General features: G+C 32.5%; 1 long non-coding RNA gene across 2 annotated transcripts; it reads right to left on the bottom strand.

The window, feature by feature from the left end:
* Window positions 1-571: 571 nt before the first annotated feature.
* LOC139425331 (uncharacterized) lies at window positions 572-25,204 on the bottom strand. Of its 2 annotated transcripts, XR_011636526.2 has the most exons (4): window positions 25,080-25,204; window positions 17,848-17,915; window positions 6,761-6,871; window positions 572-895 (listed from the first exon to the last, which is right to left on the bottom strand). It is a non-coding gene; the product is annotated as an uncharacterized LOC139425331 (long non-coding RNA). The 2 variants fall into 2 exon arrangements; XR_015429486.1 differs by lacking the exons at window positions 6,761-6,871; window positions 17,848-17,915; window positions 25,080-25,204 and adding an exon at window positions 995-1,068.
* Between the last annotated feature and the right edge of the window lie 624 nt (window positions 25,205-25,828).

The raw sequence follows: 25,828 nt of genomic DNA on the forward strand, positions 1-25,828 counted from the left end.
TCTTAATAATAGCAAAGAAAACTCTTCTCGAATCAATCTTTCACAAAAGTGAGTGAAGGAAATAAACCTTCTTTTAACTATTCCATAATAGAGGAAAGTTGAGAGAGGTAAATTGAATTTTGTTTTGCATGAGAAAATATTCCAATAAGAAACATCATTGGGAATCGAGAAAAGGTATCGCTTCTTAAGAGATTTCATGGGTTTAAAAATTAATATATATTTATTTCAACTTTATGAGATAGTCTTAACATTTTCCAATTCATTTTTCCTTCGAAAAACTATGACCGATATTCTGGTTAAATCATATTATTCACCTTTTTAGCCTATTTGAAGACTCTAATAATGGTACTGTTTATTAAAAAAATTGTCACACTGTTGGTGAGTGGAAAATTATTTTTCAAATATGCTTTACAGTTGCTAGGCAATTTAGAATTCAATTCTGCGTGCAAAGTTTTTCCCCTTCATCCGTAGATTCGTGTCTAAAGTGAGTGTTCTGTCGAGATAACCGTGAGAGTATCACATTCTGATAGAAGTTACCTCTACAGTAAAACCAATCAAGTCTATCAAAGATCTGTCTATCTTGTATGACAAACGGTGGAAGCATTCCTTTTGTAAGCATAAAAGGAAGAAAATTAGAGAATATAAAGTTTCTTTTGTGCTAAGGGAAGTTCTTTAGAAGTAAAAAATAGTGCGTGGAGTCCCTCCGCGTGGAAGAAGTTAAACTTTGCAACCTGCAACGTTAATTGTAGAAGAATCAGCAGTCGTAGAAGGATCACTAATTCTATTCAACGACTCTTTTTCCTGCTCCGCTCGCTTCCGTGCTCTGTGATCACGGTAATATTGTGCATTTTTCCCTCCTGGATCTCTTGAACCAGTGCTTGTGGTTCGTCTCGCCCTGGAAAATGTATTTGCATTAATAATGTATGTGAATGAGTCATAATGTAATTTCAGAAGAGAAAACCTAACAATCAATTGATATTCACAAGAGACGTACCTTGACATAACCTTAAATCCGTCGCATTGTCCGTGGGATTGTTTTCACTCATTTTTTACAATTGTTATCCACTAAATTTGAAAATAAAAAATACTAGCCTATTAAATTATATGTGTATCAAAACAAACTAAAAAAGATATTTATAGAAAACAGTACTTTTATTATTTTCATGCTAGTGAGAACCAAAACAATATGGAAATGAATGAGGGAAAACTGATTTCCCGGCCAATAAAAATGTAGCGTTAACGCAACCTTGTTGGAAGTCGCATAAGAAGTATCACTTCAAAAATGCTAATTATTAAACAAAACAAATGAGCATAATAATAAGTGTGAATCGATTTTTAACGCTCAGTTAAATTTTGCAGTCTTATTACATTTATATCAATATTATCTTATTATTAATTTGATCACCATTTTAAAGAGTAATATGAGAAATTCTTGCTCTTCGGATCCATAAAAAAGTTGTTTGATAACACTTTTGATTCATAAATAGTGTAGGCAAGAAGGTATTACGAATTCAATGGCAAGTGACGGAGTGTGGGGATCCTGATGGCTTGTTGAAACGCAGCATTTGTTTTCGTTTCCATTCTATTTCGAGTAAGCCAAGCTCCTCAAGTGACACATTCTTTATTCTTTCACAAAGATTCTTTCACTACGTATTAATGCAGAGATTTAAAAGAAAGACGTGGAAGGCAAATGATGCATCGAAGGTACAAAAAAACAAAAATATATCATGGTTACAATAAAATATACATAAACAGATCATAAATCTAGTTGTAGGAGTAGAGGAGTGTTGCCCCTGATGTAAGACTCCATACCCTTTCTTTCCTCAACCCTTCTTTATTTTTTTTGCCAAACTCTGCAACGGATTTCTTAAACATTTGTTATTTTCAACTCTTGTTTATTCAGTTTGTGATTGCTGTCAATATATAGATTTATATGGTCAATGTATAGATTTATTATTAATAGCCATTACACCTCCTTGTTGCACTTGTCCTTGAAAGTTTGCAGTTACTTTCACTATTATTAAATCATAATTATTTTTAATCATTTTAATTATTAAATCATAATTACAGACACTTAACATACCTTTATTATTTTATTAATATATGCATGCATTTTAAATAAATTACTAAGCTAATTGGCTCATTAACTCAATATATAGGTTAATTTATTAATAAAAATTAGTAATATGATTGCTTTGTTACTTTTAGCACAGTAAAAAAAAAAAAAAATCTCTTTTACTAATTGAAATTTTTTTTAATAGAACGTGTAAAGCCCATAGTTTTTCTGCCTAGAATGAGCTCTGTATATATATATATATATATATATATATATATATATATATATATATTCCTGAATGAAAAATTCCAGAACCGTCTTATTTGTTTTACTCGATGTTCACTTAAGGTGCATGCATTCATTCTATTTATGACATATTTCTTTGAGAGAAATCATTTGCTTGACTTGTTTGCGGAGTAAGCAAAGTTGTTAAATAAAATTGATTGATAAATCAGAACTAATTCGCGAGATAAATGTTAATCGCATTTTGGCTACATTCAACAACAATCCTTTTCGGACTGGAGCGACAGCCAAAAGAATGAATCACCTCACAAACGATAAATCATGGTGTGGTGATAGGACATGCCAGATAGATCATTTCCTAACTCATAATAGTTGATAGGAGGGAAAAAACCACCAATAGAAAAGAAGAAAAAAGTCTTTTCACGAGGGGGCATATATGATAGGAGGATAGTTTATCGCCCAAGTACAAAAAGGAGAAATGGTGGGGCAGGAAATTGAGAAGATAGTTACTGCAGGCTATTTGTAAAACACATTCATGAAAAGGTAGAGAATTTTTTTCCCCTTCGCTTTATGGACTGGTTTAATAGTTTACTTTTAAGTATAATTGCTCAGTGAAGTAAATTATTATAGTTTAAAATATTCCATCTCAATTCCTTCTTTTAACGACAGAGGAGGGTGACCGCAAATCAACTTTAAGAGTCTTTATGACTTTTCCTAACTTTTTGAAATCTTCAAAAATATTAACAAAATTTTGTTAGAATATATAATGAGCGCATAAAATGCTGATTTACCTAGACGGACAAAATGATCGTACAGATTTGGTTGTTCTTCTTTTATAAGAGCCTCACTAAGTTTTTTTTAGGATGGACCTCCTGCTGCCCACCACATCGTTGTTAATTGTTTCCATCCAGATTGCTTCAAGATATGACATCGGCTTAGAAATAACTTACTTGCCTATCTTTCAGAGAAAAAATAAAGTTTGGAAAAAACTCTAATTTGCATTTTATAGCAGATAAAATTCAATAAACTGCTGTTAAAAATTTATTCAGCCCCTGGAGAGAAAAAAAATATTAAATGAATTTCTGACTGTAAGACAAAATATTTTATGAACATTTCTTGATATATATCTGGAGAGAGACAAAAGCTCGCTGAACCTTTATAGGAAAACACTGTCCAAACCTTTTGACATCCTTTATATTCAAAAGGAGTTGTTACACCCACGCATGTGTCTCTCAGTTATTTTCTTTGACTGGAACAAGATAAACTTTTTAAGTTATGGCTTCTCCACCTGCAGTAGGGTACTCCTTTCACCATAGATAGATGCGTCGTGATTATCATCCAAATTGGCAGTTTTATCAATCCCTTTAAACAATTTCTGATATATCCATTAAAAACTGCAAGTTGAATTTTAGACAACGCATTTCTTGACAAAGCATTCATACAGAATCATCGAAACTTGCAAAAGTTTCTGTTTAGAAGATCAATATATGGTTCACCCTCGCAAATTGTTTCATCCACTTATCATTAAGATTGTCTCTGATTTTCATTTCAAAATCGCTTTTTGCCCATTGAGTTTAATTAACTTCTCATCAGTGTTTAACTCTTCTTCGTCAAAATCATTGCATGCTTTAAAGTAGGGGTGCACAACCTGCGGCCCGCGGGCCAAATGCGGCCCTTCGACTACTGAAGTGCGGCCCGCGAGAGCTTCTAAACACAAAAATTTTTTTTTTAAAAATGGCAATTTTTAATCGCATTTTTAAGTCATCACGTTTTGACACAATCAATTTTAACAGATTCTTTAGTAAATGTACGTTTAACGTGCTTTCGTTAAGCCGATTTTATAGTAAATATAAATGATTTTTTTTAATCAGTTATTTCCGCTTTTCTACGTGATTTCGAAAATCCCAAATTTTTATTACGATGCGAGTTTCATATCGCAAATTTAACTAATCACTTTTCGTGCACTTTATTTGTGACGATTTCATCTTAAATCTAAGTGATTTTTTATCTTTTTTTTTTTTTGCAATTCTTTCTTTTTTTTTCAGCAATTTTTTTCGGCAGTTATTGCTATGCGTTCCTACGTGTTATAAAAAATTCCAATTATTCTATTACGACATGCAAATTTTAAATCATGCATTTGACACACTTTATTCGTGCTGAGTTCAACATAAATATATTTTTTCCCAATTATTTCTATATTTTTCCACATGATTTTGACGATCCCGTTATTTAATTATGATGTTATTACGACACGTGATTGTTAATCGCGCAATTAAATAATCACTTTTTGATACGGTATTCCGGTACAAATTTATCGTAAATCCTAGTTATTTTTCCTTCGTTTTTATTTCCTTCGTTATTATAATATGATTCGGTCGAATGTGGTAATGAATTGTGATTTGGTCAAAAACCAAATATTCGGCAAAAAAAAGAAGAAAAAATCGACTGAACGCCGTACACTTCGGGCCAAATAGCAAAATCTTTTACTGCTACTAAACACAGAAACTAAAATTTTAATGACTCAGAATAATATTTCCTGGAAAAGCGTATTCATAAATTAACTCTAAAAAGAACGTTTTTGTCTATCAAGAACGTTTTTGAAAATGTCGAAAAGCGAAACAGAGAACATAAAAATCAATCTTAATTTTTGAAAAAAATTTTTAAAGCTTAGCATCTCAGTTTTTCAATTACCAGAAAAAGCCAAGAAAAAAGAATTAAGTCATCAGAAATGCTATTAAAAATTACTGCGTTATAATGATAACGTCTAAAAAAAATTTTTTTTTTATTTAAAGAAAATAAAAAGATAGAATTTTTAAAATGAAAAACTTATGCCGAAAATCTCAATTTAAATTTTTCTCATTGTCATAATTTTAGAAGAAAAAAAATTGCTATTAAATAAACTTTATTAGTAACTTTATTTTTTAAAAAAATGCTGAGTTATAATAAGAATGCCTAAAAAAAGAAAAACAGAAAAAACAACTTTTTCTTAGTTCCTGAAACAAAACTTTAATACTGAAAATCACACTTTTCTATGTTACTGGTTATTTACATTACAGTACAGGGAAAGAGTGATAATAAATTAATAGTATGAGACGTTCTGTTAAAATGCTGGGTTATAATAAAAGCAGCAAAAAATGGAAAAAAATCATTCTCAATTCTCAAAGTATCGAAAAAATGACAAAATTGACTTGTCTGATTATAATTTAAAAAAAAAATAATATCTATAAAAATTCAAAAATAAAAAAAACTTAGAAAAATACATTTCTAAAAAATATTCTGCCAAATATTTGACTGATCGTTCAACCAACTGAATTTTTCACAGAATGTCCATAATACTTGTTACATCCCTAATTTAAATGCAATGTTATTTCAACTTGAGAAATTCATGAAGTGGCAGAAAACGTGAATTTTTAAACTGCTCACTGTTTGTAGTTTAAGATTTCAATTTTTTGTTGCTTAAGTGATCTTTTTCGATAAAAAAAAGGAAAATGTTTACGATATAAAAAAATTTAATAATTAATAAAATAAAATAATAAAGTACATTACAAAATAAGCATTGAATTTTATTTTGAACTATCACAGTTTTTTTATTTTAGACTTTTGTTTAAAACCTATAAATTTTCTTCAATTAAAATATTTAATTTGAATTTATAATACTTAAATATGACTAAACTTTTTCCTACTTTCATTCTGTGGGCATTGCAGTTTTTTTTTATTTATTAGAATTTAATTCTGAAATGAATTTTGGTATTGTATGATATGATAAAAAAAAAAATTCTTTTCTTCACTGTTTATTTATTTTGAAAAATCTATGTTCATATGATAAAAATAGCAAGTTTTTTTTTTGTCAAAAAAAAGTGTAAGTTTTTTTATTTTTGAATGAATTCAAATAATGGAACACTACTAAGTTATTGATATTGCTAAGTTTATTGATAAAAAAAATGGAACGCTAATGTTTAAATAAACATTACTACATTTGTCATTAACAAGACTAAATACATGTGCGGCCCTTCGTTAGCCAACCTGCTGTGCAAGTGGCCCTTCTCTCAAAAAGGTTGTGCACCCCTACTTTAAAGAATAATCTTCGAGCTTTCTTTAACTCGTCAATAGTTTCGGAATAAAGAACAAATTTTAACTCTGATAAATCGTTTAAAAAAATGTCGACTTTATCGATCGCAGATTTAACAGTCCTGCCGCGGACGTCAGATGTTCTTAAATAAGGTAGACATCGAATCAGAATTCAAGAGGTAATCACATGACACTTTATTTGACGACAAATACAGAATATAGACGAACCATGTCGAGCAGACGATAGACGCTTAATAATTATAATTTCATGAAAATAAATCAGTGAAATAGTACAATAGCTCAAATTATGCTTTTCAAAAATAAATTATATTAGTAAATGACTCAATTATCTCATTAAACTTAGAAAATACTTAAACACAACACTATACTAACCTAGTCATTGAAACTTTTACAACACCAAAAACAATCGTTGCCGTGGGGAAAAAAATAAACTGAAGCAAGTCGCCTGCACTTACATGAAGAATAAATATTTTCTATTCGAACCTAGAAAAAAAGATCACAGTTTCTAACATCAATTTGTATTCTTAATTTTGAAAATGCTTCCCTTGTTGTTCATTTTAATTCTTTTAGTGTCATAAGCATCATAAATGTTTGATGCCAAATTTAACTAAAACGCATTATGCATAAATTGTAAATAGTATTTATTCAACAAGCTATTCATTTCACTTCAATCCTACGTCTAATTTTCGATTACGGGAAACATTGTAAGAGACGTTTTTTGATAGTTGTTTCGTTAACGTCTCCTAAAGGTCCACCGAATGTTTTATTCACATTACGTCTACTGTAGTTCTCTATATACTTAAGCCATTGTGGATTATCCATAAAGAAGCTGTAGGAAAACGTCGATATATGATCCACAACGTCTAATGGAGCGCTGACGTATAAACGCCTTCTTTCTCGCGATAAAAAAACGTTAAATATTCGTCGTGCCTGATACCTAGTGGGAAATGCTCAGAAATTTTCGCTAGTAGTTTTTATTTCAATTCTACGTAATTGTTTCACGGTGTTATTAATTTTTCTGAAAACAAAAGTAATTTCTTATAGGTTAAAAATAAAACCATAAAAAAATATAGCAGAATGTTAAAATGATTAAAAATGACCTTTTCTAACTTTTTATAATATGATTTTTGAATTAAAAAACAAATATTTAGAATATGTTTGAGGTTACTTTATCAGCAGTTTCTAAATTTGAACAACCAGGTCACCTTTAGAATACAAACATTTGTTTCGAATTGTTATTTCAATATTTGTGGTTGTGTTTTTACATTTTGTTGAATACAGAAATTTAACACGAAAGTACTGAAGTTGTATTTTTCAATGTAACAAAAAGTATATTATATTAAAAGAGTTTTTAATATCAAAAACTGCTTATTTAGATAAAATAAATTATTTAAATACAAAATTATTGTTTTCCAGAAAAATATGAAAGTAAAATTTTTGAACTATTATAACGAATCACCTTTCTCGAATGTCAGTCACTTTCAATTCACACACTCTCCCTAATATATCTTCTTGTTCAATCACAATACATTCATAAATACTTTCTTACTCAAGTACATTTTTCTGAACAACTTGTAGGGGATGACACTTGATCTTAATACAGTTTTATTTCAAATATTAAATAGGGATGAGCGAAATTGAATGGGTTAGTCATTGTTTTACTATTCAGTTTTTCACATAAAGTGATAATTTCTAAATTAAAGATCTGTTTGAACAAAAAAAAAATAGTTTATTGGGGAAATTTAATTATTTTATATTCGCTGTGCCATATAAATTGAATAAAGAACATGTGTGGTCACAAAATGGATACTTTTATAGTTGTCTGATGACGCTTCCAATACATATTTTTTTGACACTTAATATTAAAACAGTTTTTTCAACTCATTCAATAAATTTTAGTTTTATATGTGAGGAAATTTTTTTTAATGCTTTAATAAAAAGTAAGTAAAATAAAATTTTTCTTTGTTGACTGTTCTTCTTTATATTAATTGTTCAAATAAAGTTATCTATTTTATAGAACTGTGGAAAATGTCCTGTTTCGTTAAAGTGATTATTTTAGTTTTCACAAATAAATAAACAGTCACAGAGCATGCTCAAACATTGTCAAGTTTTCCGATAATAATGATTTGAATTGCTCAGTGGGATACCTGCAAGTGAGACACAGCAGTGTGGGTTGTTAAATCACGTTAGCAATTGTTCTATTTCGAGTAAGCCTCGTCAAATACCAGTTCTCTTAAGCGACACAAAGATTTCGATTCTTCCACTCTCTATATTTCTTACAGTCACAAAGCTGATTAATGATGCATCCAAGTTGCAAGAAATATATCTGGGTTACAATAAAATTCATAAACAAATAACAAAATCTAAGTTAAGTAGACGAGAAAGAATTATATTTCAAACTCATTCGATGCGGCTTTCTTTAACATTATAACTTATAGAGAGAACTTTAATGCCGTGATGAATAGCGCTGACGTCACATGTGTAGGTATGAGAGATCTTCTTCCTGAAGTGCAAATACCCAATTATAAAGACGTGTTCTGAAAATGTAAAATTTTCTTTTCAGAATAGTTCAACACATATTACTGATTCGAAGGAAGTTTTCTCTACTTTAAATTCTATAAGATAAAGTAGAAAGACAAGGAATTTGTTGAGTAAAAAATAATAAACAGCGACATATATGTTTTAGCGAAGCGTTCCATTTACGTATCTGAATGTTGCCACCTTTGTTATATAAAATTTGAACTTTTCTCTGCTGTAATAAAATTAAACTTATGCGAACCTTACATTCGGCCCCGCTCAATGCTAAATGTAGATATTTACATTGAAGCGTAAACATTAAGGTTCTAGGACAGATTTTGTTAAAGTCTTTCAGGCGGGGGGCGTCGATTGCGTCACAGATCGTAGCGGTTCGATATGATGTTCGGGTAATTTTCAGGATCCTGGATGTTTTCTACTGGATCTTGCAATTCGGAAACTGATTCTTCCTGGGTGACTGGCGTATACATGTAATATGGACGAAGATGTTGCTCATGAACAACTTTCAAAAGATTATTTCGTTCATCCATAGACTTGATCTCGTAGCCTACTGCCCCGAATGGACGAACAATCAGAAACGGTCCTCTATAAATGGGAGAAAGTTTATGATCTCCTTGTTTAGGCCAGTCATACAAGACGAGATCTCCTGTCTTAAATGAATGTGATCGACGGTGAAGATCGAATCTGCGCTTATTATCTAGATGTACACATTATTTACGGCTTCGGCCCTGGCTAAAGTAAGAAGGTCAAGTTGATCTTCGTGGTGTGTCATCGATGAAACTTGCAATGTGCAATTCACGTGGAAGGCGTGGTTCATATCCATGAAGCAAATAAAATGGGGATCTTTTAGTTGAATTTTGTCGTCTGCCATCCCATTTTTCTGGATGTCCATCAATTATTTTTCTCAAAGTTGATGCAATGACACCATTGGTGCGTTCAACAATGCTATTAGCTTGTGGTGAATATGGTGGTGTTATGGACTGTATTCCATACTTTTGTAAAAAGCGCTGCTTGTGGCGAGCTGTAAACGCAGTTCCTCTGTCTGATAAATACATGCTGGGCGGCCCATATCGAAGTATGATGTTGTGATACAGTGCGTCAGTCACTGTATGTGCTGCGAGAGAAGCAGAGGGTGTCGCAATAACATAGCGTGTGGCATGGTCAATCTGAACGAGCATGTTGGTGTTACCAGATTTGGATTGCGGTCAGCAAATTATGTGATCAGCAGATACAATTTCCCATGGCGTTGTAGGAATCGGCAATTGCTGTAATAAGCCATAAGCGTTGGCAGTTCGACGATTAACAATTTGACATTTATGACAACTTCGAACATATAATTTGGTATCCTTTCGCATTTGTGGCCACCAATAGCGCTGCTGCAAGTTGTGAAGGGTTTTCTTGACATCCATATGTACGATATCATCATGGCAAGCAATCAATGTTCTGTCTTTCATGGATTTCGGTATTACAACAACAGATTTCAATCCATTGTCTTTAAGTCTTAAAAAAGCGTATTGTTCTCAATCTTGTAATTGGATATAATTGACAAAGTCTTTTTATTAGGGTTATCTTCTTTGAGTAGGCGAAAAATGTACTGACAAAAGTAATCTCCGTTCTGTTTTTCACAAATCTGAGATTCACGGCTTGCAGTAACAGTTACACAAATAGCTGGTTTTGGATAACGTGAGAGATGATCGTCAATAACATTTTCTTTGCCAGGTCGATGAATAGTTGTGAAGTCAAATTGTGCAAAATCCACCAAATATCGAGCAAATTTCCGATTGAGAGGTGATTTCGTAACTACATATGCAGTCGTATAGTTGTCTGTTATCAGCTAAAATTTGCGACCAATAAGATATAGACGGAATTTTTCAGTAAGTGCCCAGTGTACAGCAGCACACTCCAGCTCATTGCTGTGGTAGCGTGTTTCAGCATCTTTTAAAGTCCGTGATGCATATTCAATGATACATCGTTTTCCATTTTGCTCTTGAGATAAACATGCACCTAGTCCTGAATAAGATGCACCAGTTTCTACAAAGGTTGGTAGTCCTTGTTTGAAGTACGCAAGAAGCAAGAATAGGAGCGGTAGTGATCTTGGTTTTCAAAGTCTCGAATGTTCGATGTTGGTCATCAGTTGAAGTGATTGTGGCATTACTTGTCTTCTTTTCTAATCCTTTAAGAATATTTGTGAGCGGTTTTGCAACAACAGCATAATTTCGAATGTGCTTTATAACTGATTGGCAAATCCTAGGAAACTGCGGACTTCATACTTCATGAACTGTTTTTAGTACAGAGTAACGTTCAACTGCTGCTGTGCGTTCTGGATCAGGGCGTTCGCCATCTTGGGAAAGAATTCGACCAAAAAGAGAAATTTCTGATACAGTAAATTGCGACTTTCCTGGATTTAGCTCGAATCCAGCTTTACGAGTAGCTTGAAAAATATTGTAAATAACTTTAAGGCGGTAATCAAAATTATCACGTGAATGTTATCATGTGTCGTCAATGTCGTATTATGTTCAGCAAGGTGGTCGTAAGCACATTTTATTTCTCTTGTCATCGTACATGGGCCGTTAGTGACACCAAATGGTATTCGAAGAAATTCATAATGTCCATCAGCTGTCACAAAACCAGTTTTGTAGATGTCAGATTCTTTGATGCGAATGGTGTTGAACGCGGATTTTACATCCATTTTAAAATTAAAGCGTTTTCCTACTGTTCGTTTAATCACATCTTCCATCTGGTCGATTGGGTGCGGATCAATCTTGGTGATGGAGTTGATAGTGCGTGAGAATTCTACAACAACTCGTCTTGGAGTGTTTTCATGGAAGGGCTGCTCAACGATGAAAGCAGGGGCGGCGTAAGATGAGTTAGAAAGACGAAAAATTCCTTGTTTCAACCATTTTTGAATTTGAGTGTTCAAAAACTGGCGATCTGGTTTTGTTAGGCGATATGGTCGACAACGGATAGGCTTGTCATGTTGCAATTCTATTTTGAATTCCACTTACGGACATAGTCCAATATTTTAATCGTCAGAATAAAATATGTCTGAAAACTGTCCAATTGTAGCATAAAGTTGAGTTTTCTGAAGCTCAGATAATCCTGCAGATTTTGGAATAAGTTCGATTTGATGAGGATGTTTACTTGGCTTAACAACGTTGCCTAATGATGGTACTGAGAGTTCACAGGAAGCAATGCAGTTAATGCTAGGTTTCGATGAATGAACACATTCGTATAGATGGATTGCAGACGACGTAGAAATACATAGTGAACCGTTAGAATCTTCAGAGCATCTAGCTTGCACTTGGTGCAGCCAATCAAATCTCAAAATGAGCGAAAATGGAAGTTGGGAGCAAATTCCAACCTTGGTCATTAGATAATCAATGTTTCCAACCTTGATGCTTAAAGAAATCCATCCAATAGGGGTTTATTAAATGGTCGACGACTTAAAAATGTCCATCAGTCCATGGATGAATAACAGCATTAATAGGAAATATTGAATGACGGTAACGTCTGCACGCGGATCACAGGGGGCTTGAATTTCTGTATTATTGTCAATAGTAACAGGTATTAAGGCACGCTTATGTTTGAGTTTTAATACAGTTTATAGAATGATCATTTTCATTTGCAGGCTCAGGTCTTGTGGGTGGGATGTTGTGACTCAAATTTGGATAATTTGAACTGGTGGAGATGCGTGGTTCATTATTACTGGAACTAAGTGAGTGTCTAGTCGACGGGAGCTGAGTTCTCGGTTTGTTGTTGGATTCTTGAACGGATCGTGAAGAATTTCGTGATTGAGTTGTAGGCAAACTTCGTTGAGGAGGAGGTAAACTGCACATAAAAGAAGCATGACCTTTTTCTCCTCATCGCCAGCAAGTAATATCTTGAACATCGTCAGTAGCAGGGTTATATTTGCGTCTTTGTTCAACGTGTGAAATGATATTTTTTGACTGATTTTTCGGTGCCGAATATAAATTGTTAGCTGATAGGCGTGACATATTTTCTTGTTTGAAACTTCGAATTGCATCAAGTGCGGCAGCTCTGTCAATTAATTCTTCGACAGTAATCGAATTCTGAGTAGCTAAGGCAATCTACCATTTTTCTTCTGTAATATCACCAATTATCCTAGAAATGCGATCAGCTTGTGGTATAGTAAATGGAGCTTTTTCAAGAAGAGCATCCTTAGCATAAATATAATCAACTAAACTTTCATTAATTTTTAATTTTCGAGCGCTCTGATGAGCTAAAAATTCTTGCATTGTAATACGCTTTTTAAATCTGGCAGTGAGGGCAGTTTTTCATTCTGTCCAGTCATTATAAATTTAACCTCGTGTCATTTGCCAATTTTTTGCAGATCCAGCGAGACGAGAAATAGCATTAGTTAGCTTAAGATCATCTGACCAATTAGCTAGTGTTGCAATTCGATCTACTTCTTTTATCCATTCAGAAGCATTGTCAATAGCATTTCCTTTAAATATTGAAATAGAATTTGCGGTATCATTAGTAAATGTAATTTGAATGATATTTTATTGACTTACTTGTCTGTCCAGTAATTGTTTTTGAGTCTCCATAAATGTAGCGAGAATTGCTGCAATATTAGAATCAGTTTGCGAGAGAGGAGGTGAAGGGGAGAGTTGACGAATATGTTGACTGCTTAAAAATTCCACTTGCTTCTGAAGTAATTCAGTTTTAGTCAATAATTCTGAGTTATCGAAGCAATTTTCTTCGGAATATTGTGCATTGTTGTCATCATTTGGCGATTGCATGCGAATAGTTAATAGTTCATCTAAAGTTCCATCATCTGTTCTTTTTATATTATCATTCACTATACGCGATATTAAGTCATTTTTATCTCCATTGGGCGAAAGATTTCTTAAACGCAAGTCTGATTTTAACTGGGCGACAGTTAATTGAGTCAGTCGTTTCACATTCAAGGCATTCAAAACAGAATTCACGTCGTTTGACATCTTGGCGAGAAAAGTGCAGCGAATCTGTTTTGGCGACGTCTATTTAGCGATAAGAAATCAGTATGTAATGGGATCCAATTTTCAAATTTTCTTCAGTTAAATGTTATTTTTTGTCAAAATAGGTTTACCTGGGCGAGATTTAGCCAATGATGAATACTTTTTTGCTTCATTGGCAATCAAAATTTCAGGAAAAGAATTTAAAATGTAGCGATAGAAGAAGTTCGATGTCAAAGTAGACGATGTTCAAAGAAGAAGTTGTTAAAAGGTTCTTTTTTTAAAAAGCCGACTACGCCATATAAGATAAAGTTGAAAGACAAAGAATTTGTTTAATAAAAAATATAATAAAGAAGCGAAAAGATATTTTATAAAAGTATTTAATAAAAAATAATAAACAGCGACATATATGAGTATTGAGTATTCTAAAGTGCTACGAGCTCTCTGCTCTCGCTTATAGCTCTGTATTTGACATATATGTTTTAGCGAAGCGTTCTATTTACGTATCTGAATGTTGCCACCTTTTTTATATAAAATTTAAACTTTTCTCTGCTGTAATAAAATTAAACTTATGCGAACCTTACAATTCTAACCTTTAAAGAGGGATTTTTTAAGAAACCTTTATCTATGTAAAAAAAGAAAGAAAACATTGTTTAGAAAAAGATCAAAATAAGGTACTAAATTCTCATTGAAAGTTTTGGCCGGACTCTTTTGATTGCTTTTTCCTTTACACCGACTCCTAAATGTTTCTCTGAAGTCGAATCGTAAATTCTTTTAATCTCTTTAAGACTTTCCTTTCGCTATTAGTATTAAGTGTTCAATAAAACAAAAAGTAATAAGAATCTAACTTTTTGTGAAAATATTTGATGATTTAAAAACTTTATTCAGAATAATATGAAGATGGCCGTCAACTTGTATGTAAAATATGTGATCAAAAATAAGCACCTCAAGACTTGCCTAAAGAGAATGAGGAAACAAAAGTTTAATACCATGAGACACGCGTCACGTCTCTTAAAATTTTACCAAAATAAATTTTTTTGAACTAAAACTGAAGTTTTATATTTCTTAGAAAAATTAGATTTTTATTAAAAAAAAAATAAGAACAACATAACTTTCTTAATCTGTCGAAATTTTTTTTAACGCTTCTAAAAAAACATACTTCCTTTAAATGTTATTATTTTTCAAATAAATCTTGTTTTTTAAACATTCTGAGCCTAAGCTAATTACCATTTTTCTCATATCTATCAAGGCATATTTTTTATTTTATTAAAATGTTTAATAAAGGCGGAGAGTATTTTTTAATTGAAAGGTGCAAAAGTTGCTGAACAGAAAAATGTGTGAAGATAACTTAATATTATGTAGGGCAAAAAGAAAGTTGTCAAGTTTGTTTTCATGGAATAGACCAAAAGTGATTCGAAACAGAAAAATGAAGGTGAAAAACAAAACTAGAAAAACCTTGCTAGCCGACACTGAAAAGAAAAATGAATAAAAGTTAAAAAAAAAAAAAATATTATTATTTTACTTTCATCTGCTCATCTGGATGTCCAAGAATCTTGTTTCATTCTCCCGATTCCATTGTAAGCGGCATGAGTTCCTCCGTAGCACGAAGAAATGCCCTGATCTCTCGGCAACTGTGGCTTTTCCAGTTATGTATTCCCTTTCATTTCCCAGTCAGCTACAGAGATTAATCCAGTTTTGTCTTAAGTTTCCATTTCTCGTTGGCAAATTTACGGTTTCTGTTTCAAATATATATTTTGTTTCACATTTGGTGAGTCTAATTTTTGAGATTACTTTTTAACGGAAATTTTTAGCTATTTTGAAAATCAGCTATTTTTTGAGAATTACTTTTTGATGGAACTAATCCGTTATTGTGTTACTTGAAGAGTAAAGCCACGAAAACCTCCAACGGTTAGACTGGCGGCAAGGGAATTCCAACCCATGATCCGTCTACTATTGAAGATATTTTACGTCTGCACTGTGATCTGAGCAAGCCGGATGCGGAATTCGTATAGACTAGCCATCACTGAAATTCGAACCCGGTTCACTTCATTGGAAAACGAACGCTCTATCCCCTGAGCCACCACGGCTTTTCGTATTTTTGTAATCAAAGTTGTTGAGTTTCATTTTGGAGTATTACAAAAAGTCCATATTAACAGTTACTACGCTGTCGCAGTCGTACAGGATTTATTTGAATAATAATTACATTTGATTTTGAATTGTTCTAACTAAATAATTAAAAGATAACATTCTTTGCTAGAGGCAAGAAAGAAGATTAGCTGACTATTGCTGTCGAATAGGGCGTTGCGAAAGTTTGAAATTATTTGATCTTAAAAAATGCATAGTAGAAAATGAAAATTACGGAGAAGATTTCGTGAAAGAATTCTTGGGTTCATTCATAGAAGAAACAAATCATAAGTTAAATCATTCAAGAACAAAAACGTAAGTTAGAAATTCAAGAACAAAAACGTAAAATTGAATTAGGATAGAAAATAGCAGGAAAGAAGAAGTTGAAATAATCAAACGAACTCTAGAGACCAAAAAAAAGAAAACGTATTCAAGAAATAAATTTTGAAAAAAGTAGTGAAATGAAGTAGTACAAAATGAAACTAATAGCAATGAAAACGAAGAAGTAAAAATGATCTTTTAATTAAACCGAACTTCATAATATTCTACATAAGTTCGATCCGAAAGTGAACGACATCAGCTTATATATTGTTCGAGAGACAAGCGAAAGGAATAAAAACGAACTGTGGGTAACACAATTAATAGAGGATGATGTCGTCCAAATTATGGCATGAGAAAAAGAAGTAATCACAGATGATAATAGTAAAGTAAAAGGATTTTTTGTTAAATAGGTTTAAAATGACACTCGTGGAATTTAGACTTTTTCACTGAACATGAGAAAAATCCGAAGACATTTTGCGACATTGCTTGATTAGCAACATTCGAACAGCTTTGTGACTTCATAATTACCGATCAAATTAAGAGAAACCTTTACCTTTGGATTAAAAGAACATTTCATTTATGTGTAATGTAATTTATGTGCAATTTTAAAATTTCGAATGATTTATCCAATAAATTAGATGACCACGAAACGTTAGAACGAATATGAAAACAATACTGAAAGATTTCCATAAAGAAAATTGTAAACAGCCAAATTTCGAGCGAAGAGAAAAACGGAATAAAAAATTCAAAAAGAGAACAGAAAATTCAAACAATCGAAATATGTTCCCCTATATGCTAGACAACAAAACTTTATAGAATCTTTAAAAAATAAGAAAATCCAACAAGAATTCCTAAAGATTGTTATATTTGGGGCGAATATATAGATTGTTATATTTGTCGCAAGAAAATGTTCAAAACGAACAGCGGATAATCTGAAGAGAAACGAAGTTTCAACAGCCAAGATCGTTCTGAATTATTAGACGGAAATTCTATCTTCGAAATGAATCCTCTATAATTATTTGATGTTCTAGTTGACAACAAATCATCAAAATCTATCATCTACGGTCGAATTCCGGTAACGCATGTGTCTCAGAATAAAAAACAGAAAAGGGTAAAATTATTTTCAACAGCGCATTTGGTGAAAGTTTCCAAGTAACCTTACGAAAAGAAAATTCAGTGTTTTCAGAACCAGTCGTAGATAGAATTCACAAAAATTGTTTTTTCCCCCCGAACATTCTGAAATTAAATAAAAGCAGTGAAGTCGCAACCCTCATTACGGAACAAAAAGATACAGAGAAGTCAAAAAAGAGTTCCCAGAATTCGAAGACATATTGTGTGATCAAATCAGTGAAGAATTTAAGGCGAAACTTACGGGGTCCTATCGAATAGCGAGAGTGAAGAAATAACATTTAAGGAAGAACAACAAAAATGTAAGCCCCTCTAAGATGTCTGGGAAAATAAATGGTTATTTATTTATGAACAGAATACTTCACTATAAAAATATATATAAGGCCTACTTACTCAGTTCGTAGTACTTCCAAAATCAAAACGAAAAAAAGTCCTAGATGGTTCTATCGCCGCATGGCCACCTGGGAGTGAAAAGAAAGAACACGTTATACGTTTTTTTTTTTTTTTTTTGTTGGCCCGAGCTCGCTAAAGATGTTGAAGAATATTGTAAAACTTGCAACGAATGTCAATTAAGGAGTCCAGGACAAAATTCTGATAATTTCTGTTGTGTTACAATAGTTAATGCGGACACTGTTATTGATCCACCACCTGCCGCCTCTTTTGGAGATTTTAATGAGAATACTCCAAATCAACTTTGTACTTTAGATCACCACTAAAATTGTCCGGGGCCTCGTTAGAACACTCAAGTACTAAAGAATGCAAATCCACACACATTATTTGCTTATAGAGAAGTTCCAGTATCAAACTTATGCATGGAAGAGACTATTGAAATCTGCAGAGACACATCCTCCAATCCCCACAGCTGATCCAAGAATTAAAAATAAACATTAAACAAGAAAACATTAGAATCCCCTAGCCGTCGGACTAACCGTGAGATGTTTTCGTGGTTTTACCTCTCCATATAGCACCACCTTAACCTTTAGCAAGTAAAACTTTCCTCAATTTAACACTAGCTGCTGGAGTTAATTTATATTTATAAAAAACAATTTTTATAAAAAAAACAATTAAAAGTTATTAATGAGACATTTTTAAATTATTTTTTAATTAAATACATTTTTAAAAATAACTTTTTTTTACTCATAACGTATATAATTTTCATGTGGATTTAAAGTTTAACCAAGTTTCCTACAAAATTCGCAAAATACAACTATTTGTTTTTAGTTAACGTAGAATGAAATCAAAAGAAAGAACTCGTTTAATTGTTTAAAACCACTAATAAAGTTTCACTATCGGTTTAAAACGCAGAAAATTGCCATAAATCAAACTGGTGACAAGATTATAAAAACTCATACGATTAAAAAGAGTTTTTTTTTTCCTTCCAAAGCAAATAAAAGTGTTGAAGTTTAGTCAGAAAACGATAATTCACACAGAAATCTCGTTCATTCTGCCAAATGTTTGCTATTGTTGAGGTTTTCCAATAAAGCTGTTCGTCGCCTGGCGGTTTGGTATTCTGCAAAAGGTTGGCAACAGATAAAGGAAAAGTGAAATAGCTTCCGGATCCGGCGCAGGCTTTGCTTCCGGAAAATTCCGCGGGATCCGATATCTAAGGAAGATAAGAAATTTTAATCAAGTCTCTTTCTAATTCTAACACGCCACCCAACAAGATGACGAAAACGACGAGATTTAACATTTTTGTGTGGAAAACTGGCATTGTAAAAGCTGTTATGGAATGAAATAAATCAGATGGTGAAGTTGATATTAGATTCGCCTTCTTTTTGAGGAAATGTTAGGTGAAGACCCAAATTAATTTCTCCTAGAAAGAAATTATCAAGAATACTTGTTTTTAACATTTCTAGGCCCTTTTGTGTGCTACTGAGTTTCGTGGCATAATAGCCAGATTTGGTCACACTGCACCAAATTCTCATGATTTTACGTTGCGAAATTGAACACGGTACTAAAAAAAATATTTTTAACCCATGAACAACGAAACAAACATAAAAAGAGGCGATAATTGTGAAGAGGTTTCCACGTTTCATCAATTTTTTTGCGATCGATTTTTCTCTTTGTTTCGATCACCGAAACAGTGGGCTAATTTTGGAAGGGCTTCTCCAGGGCATAACGACTACAACGTAAAATTACAATGAAAGTTTCTGATAAACAACGATACATTTCTTGTATTCATTCGCAGCATTTGGATTTAAAAATATATAATTGCAATTTTTTAGTTAGTTAGTCAAAGCAATAGCATAGTGATAAGAGACCCAAAACAACCAAAAGCTTTTTTTAAAACAAAAATAATTTTCCATTTATCGAAGACTCGTTATTGACAAATTACATTTGTTCCCTATAAGCATATATTATTTCATAAGCATTAATCATTTCATTTAATGAATTCCAAGCACCTATAAGCGTTCTTTTTCTAATATTAAACGTTGGTAGAGCGCCGGGTGGTTTTTCAGGGCACGGATTGGCAACCACTAGTTACAATCCAGGACCTTACTCTAACCCACCTCAGCCCTTTAAATTTTCACTAGAGTGGGAAAACATAATTTTGATGATCTAAAAGAGCTGTTAGCTCCAGAGACTTAGGGTCACGGACATGTGACCTAGCATCACAGTCCAGGACCACCCAGTTCTTTTGACACTCTCGTTCTTACTACACCGTAGTTGAAAGAACGGAAAAGTTCCGAAACTGATGAGCAAGTGTGAAGAGGCCGTCCCAATTCGGACTTCATACTTGTTCAGTCCAGCCCACTGAAATTTTTCCGCTTCATCTGTGTTTTACAACGACATCGCCGCCACGTATTTACCAAAAAGTCAGGAATTTGTCAGACGTGAAAGAACCAAAAGCTTCAATTGCGAACGTTTATAGTGTCAAAAATCCGTAATGCTTAAAAACTAACTTGTGCACTTGGTGCTCAGATAGTTATCATCATGATATGAGACTTTGACTATTTAATGACAAATCAAAAATTGTAAGAGTAAAATACTGAGATAAGAATGTGCATTGTTGCTGCTAATCGTTCTCTAAATGGATTTCATTATTTTTTATGTTTAATAAGCGTCGTTGAATAGTAGACCCAATTTTGGGAGTGGTAGCCTTGAAATTTTGAACCCAAACCAGAAGACAAGGGAACTCATGGATGAATCATTGGTTGAAATATGCCTACGTGGAGGACTTCTTGAATGGAACTAACCCGCATTTGCGTTACATGGAGAGGAAAACCTCCCATGGTTAGCTTGATGGCAAGGGTGCTCTAAACCACGATCCGTCTACCACTGAGAATATTTAACGTCAGCTCAGTGGTTGGTGCATGTCGGAATTCGTGTCTACCAGCCATTGCTGTGATTCGAACCAGGACCACCTCATTGGAAAACGAGCGCTGCGTCCCCTGAACCACCACGGCTCTCTTAATGGAACTTTCTCACAATGTAATGATTGAAAGAAAAACAGAAATCGTGTTATATTAAACATATATTAGACCCTGTGGCTCAAAAATCTGGGCTATGTGAAAATCAAAATAAACTAGTCATAATCGAGAGGGATAGTAACAATCACGCATCCGATTTATCTTCGACAACATTTAGAGCAGTAAAATTCTCAATCTTTTTTTTTTGTCGTGGCATACTTTTAACTATTTCGAAATTTGACGGCACACAAAGAAAAAAAAAATTTGTTTAGTTAAAAACCCTAATACACTGTAAAATAGTTTAGGACGATAATTTTCAATGTGAACATGAAATAAAAGGTTGAAAAGGACTTTTTGTTTTTAAAAACCTTACGTGATAGACAATTATTTTCGGAATCAGCATTGAAAATTGGTTTTAGTACAATTTCTTTTGTGAAATTGGACTAAAAGTTTAAACAAGCAGACCAGTGTAATTGTATTTATTCGAAATTTGTTAAGAAAAAATTTAAGTATCAATATAACAATCCATAATGAAAAATGGTTGGTTGAATTATTAGAAAATTAAAAATTTCAATAAGCGTGTTATTTCTACAGCAGTTTTTATTTGCATCTTATAGAAAAACTATCTTTTTTAAGTGATATGTTTAAACAGTCAAAATAAGAAATTAAAATATACTGGCAGGCGAGTTTCGCAGGTCATTATTATTATTTTTATTCATCTACTGTTACGAAAGAAACCATTTATTTAATTAAAATTGAATAGAAATAATAATAAAATGTGATTTATGCAACGAAATAAGCTCTAAAATATTATTCTAATCTTTTAAAATTTGTCATTATCAATGTAAATATGACTCTCGCTAATTCAAATTTTTTATTTATAGGTTCCAATGCACCAAATAACATGACCACAGAACTTCAACTTCCAGAAAAAGCAGAGTAATTGTCTAAAATTTTGATTTCTTGAAAGAAAAATTAATTTTTTTTTGTTAATAAAATTTTTATATGTAAGCTGGCTAAATTATTTAAATTTGCTGTTATTTCGTTTTTGAAAAAAATTAGCACCTTTAACATTTATCCTATATAAATGAGTTCCCACATTTTTTTGTAACAAATGTATCCTCTTTTCACGATAATTTAATTGAACTTATTAAAATTACAGAAATACTACATATTTGAAATGTTCTTTTAAGGTTTACGAGTCAGCATACTTAATATTATTCAACTCTACATGTTAATTCAAGATTAATAAATTTTCTGGACTATTTAATTACAAATTAGCACTAATTCTAACAGTTCAGTAAAAGTTCCTATTCTGAATTGTGTGAAAAAGAATAAATTCTAATGGGTTGTATTTCAAAATTAAAGGAAGATAGATTCTTTGCATTACATTTTACTTTTCTTCACACAATACATGGAAATCAGTCTGAAATTCTTTCGAAAGAAAGACTCTTCTGTATTCCGCCCATGTGCTTAGAAAATAGCATTAGGATTACCAGCGAAAATCAAGACAGACCGTAGAAAGTTAATAAATAATTACCACCTAATGTGTAACATTAAAAACTCCAGGATGATAAATACTTCTACAAGTGAAAAGATATATATTTTAGGTTTAAAATTAGCAGTCTAAGGTGAAACATTTTAATTATATTTAATTACCTGCATTAGCATAAAAAAATATAACCTGAAGTGAAAAATGGCATATTTTAGTTTGATTAAAAACATTTCCTTTACAAGCATAAAAACCTATACTTGAGGTTGAAAATAATACACCTCACGTAAGTTAAAAATCACCTTTCCAACTATCAAAAATTACACCTGAGGTAGATTTAAAATAACCTGAAGTGTAAAATGACACACCATAGGTAGGAAAATATATACCTCTACAAGCATAAAATTTGATACCTGAGGTTGAAAAATAGTTACCTGAGGTAGAAAAATAGTTACCTGAGGTAGAAAAAATTACATCTGAGGTAGATTTATAATAAGTTGAAGTGTAAAATGACACACCATAGGTTGAAAAATATATACCTCTACAAGCATAAAATTAGATACCTGAGATCGAAAAATAGTTACCTGAGGTAGAACAAAATACACCTGAAGTTGATTTATAATAAACAATACGCGAATTGGAATCCATTTTTAACGCTTTTGATTTGTGATTCCCGTCGACTTCCAAACGTCATATCTATTTTACAAATTCCGTGACATATCGATACACATGAATTTGATATTAATACTTTTTGACGCACGTCGTAAATTCCTGTCATTTTTCGACCATTTCCACAAATTTTTATATAAACTTTCATTTTATAAACGTCGTTGAACAGCCGACACAATTTTATCTTGGGTTTACACTACGTATGTTCAACTCCGTAGCCTTGTTATTTTGAACCTAATCCAGAAGACAAGGGAACTCCTGAATCAAGTATCGCCCTCGTGGAGGACTTTTCGAATGGAACTCACCCGCACTTGCGTTACTCAGAGAAGACTATTACAAAGATCTCCTATGGTTAGCCTGATGGCAAGGGGACTCTAACCCAAGATCTGTCGATCACTGAAGATATTTTAAGTCAGCACTGTGATCGGTGCAAGCCAGATGCGGAATTCGAACCCGGCTCACTTCATTGAAAGGCGAACGCCATGAGCTAGCACGGCTCTTTTTAAACTTTAACGCTATCACAGTACGCACATTTTGCATTTGGATTATTCTCTTTTGGATGAATTCGATTTGCGACAACTCTACCATAAGTCGTCTGCCGACCGTTTTTACGTTGATCATGTATAATTTTTTTTAAAAACATTTTACGAGTTTTTTTTTCTTTCGTCAAAAAGAAATTATATTTTTATATAATACGCAGATTTAAAATTCGAGTTATTTGACGATTCGCTTTTTACAGCGTTACCACCTCACCGTTATTCGATCATTTTCCTGTCAGCCATTTCTTCGCAAATGCTGACACGCGAATTCGAGGAATCACTTTTTTAACCTCTCGATGAATAACAATTCTGTCATAAATTCGCATCGTTTTCAGGTAAGGCTACTATACTAGTTTAATTCAGGGGCTCCATTTTTAGTTAGTGATTGTCATTTTTTGTTGCCATTTTCAAAAAAAAATTTAACATTTAAATATTATTCATACGATTTAATCAAGACAGGCGAATTTCGATTTTAAGTTATGACTTCTGGAAGCGCTCAATATGAAAAAAATAAATAGTGCGTGGAGTCCCTCCGCGCGGAAGAAGTTAAGCTTCGCAACCTGCGACGTTAATTGTAGAAGAATCAGCAGTCGTAGAAGGATCACTAGTTCTATTCAACGACTCTTTTTAATGCTCCGCTCGCTTCCGTGCTCTGTAATCACGGTAATATTGTGCATTTTTCCCTCCTGGACCTCTTGAACCAGTGTTTGTGGTTCGTCTCGCCCTGGAAAATGTATTTGTTTTAATAATGTATGTGAATGCGTCATAATGTAATTTCAAAAGAGAAAACCTAACAATCAATTGATATTCACAAGAGACGTACTTTGACATAACCTTAAATCCGTCGCATTGTCCGTGCGATTGTTTTCACTCATTTTTTACAATTGTTATCCACTAAATTTGAAAATAAAAAATACTACCCTATTAAATTATATGTGTATCAAAACAAACTAAAAAAATATTTATAGAAAAACAATACTTTTATTATTTTAATGCTAGTGAGAACCAAAACAAGATGGAAATGAATGAGGGAAAACTGGATCCTACCACGTGATTTCCCGGCCAATAAAAATGTAGCGTTAAACGTTTAACGCAACCTTGTTGGAAGTCGCATAAGAAGTATAACTTAAAAAAAAACGCAACTTTGTTTAAAAAATTGCGCCCCCCCCCACCCGTAAACACTCTAAATAGAATTTTTTTCAAGTTAATGAGGGGAAAAAAATATCCACATTTCAACAAATACCCTCAGGAAGTTTGAGTAGAGTAGATAATTTATTTCAATAAAGTGAATACATGAGACGGATGGTTTATAGAATACAATATATCTCATTTGAATTGTTCCTACAGAGAAATGTATATTTCAATATGACAATAAAAATATTTGTTAAATACACACAGCTGTGTAAATGGAAAGTTTATTTCCTAAATCTCAGCGACAATATATACATAGAGGATCAAAAATACAGTGACTGATTTAAAATACTGTCAACATTAATTAGAAGCCATACTAAATACCTTAAGAGGACGCCATACCCCGGAAGAAAACTCCTTCATTTAAAATGCAGAAAAAGTGAGTTCAGACAAACCTAGAGTTAAGCCACAAATACTGAAAATGCCTGACGTAGAAATGAAATGTAGCCAAAGAGTAACAGTAAACAGTGCGCATGCATCGTTATTGCATGCGTTGCTATGACGACAGCTGCTGTTTTTCTTTTTATATTCTTTATATTATTAGCGTATGACTGGCCTGACGGTAATTTTACCGCGTTTATATTAACTCGCCTTCGTGTATGTCTGTTCGTGTTGCGGGTTCGCATAAGTAATATTTCATAAGAAAGCAAGAAATGGTTTAGTTGTAATAAATTGGCAACATAATATAAAAATATTATAGAACAAACAATCGATAAGTTAAAAAGTAAAACGAAGTCTAAAAATAGTTATTCTTTCTATGTTTCTTCCTATGTAAAATGTCCTCGTCATGTAAATAAATGTGCTCTTGTCTAAAAGAACCTGTATCTTCTTCTTGTGAGTCGTAGTTCAATATTGGTATAAAATTCAAAGTTCGACTTCGCAACAGTTCGGGTGGAATTTTGTAATCGATTTTAAACTAACTTCGCGACTAGCTACAGACTTCAAATTTGGCACATAGTTCAGAATTGGAGGACAATGCATGAAAATGAAGCGAAAAAAGACATACAAAGTAAAATAAAATTAATATTTTCGCGATTGTCTTTTGTTGTCGATTCAATTATTTCAAATTAGTG

Source organism: Parasteatoda tepidariorum, chromosome 1 (genome assembly GCF_982258835.1).
Source record: "Parasteatoda tepidariorum strain Cologne lab strain chromosome 1, Ptep-v5.0, whole genome shotgun sequence".
NCBI classification, from domain to species: domain Eukaryota; kingdom Metazoa; phylum Arthropoda; class Arachnida; order Araneae; family Theridiidae; genus Parasteatoda; species Parasteatoda tepidariorum.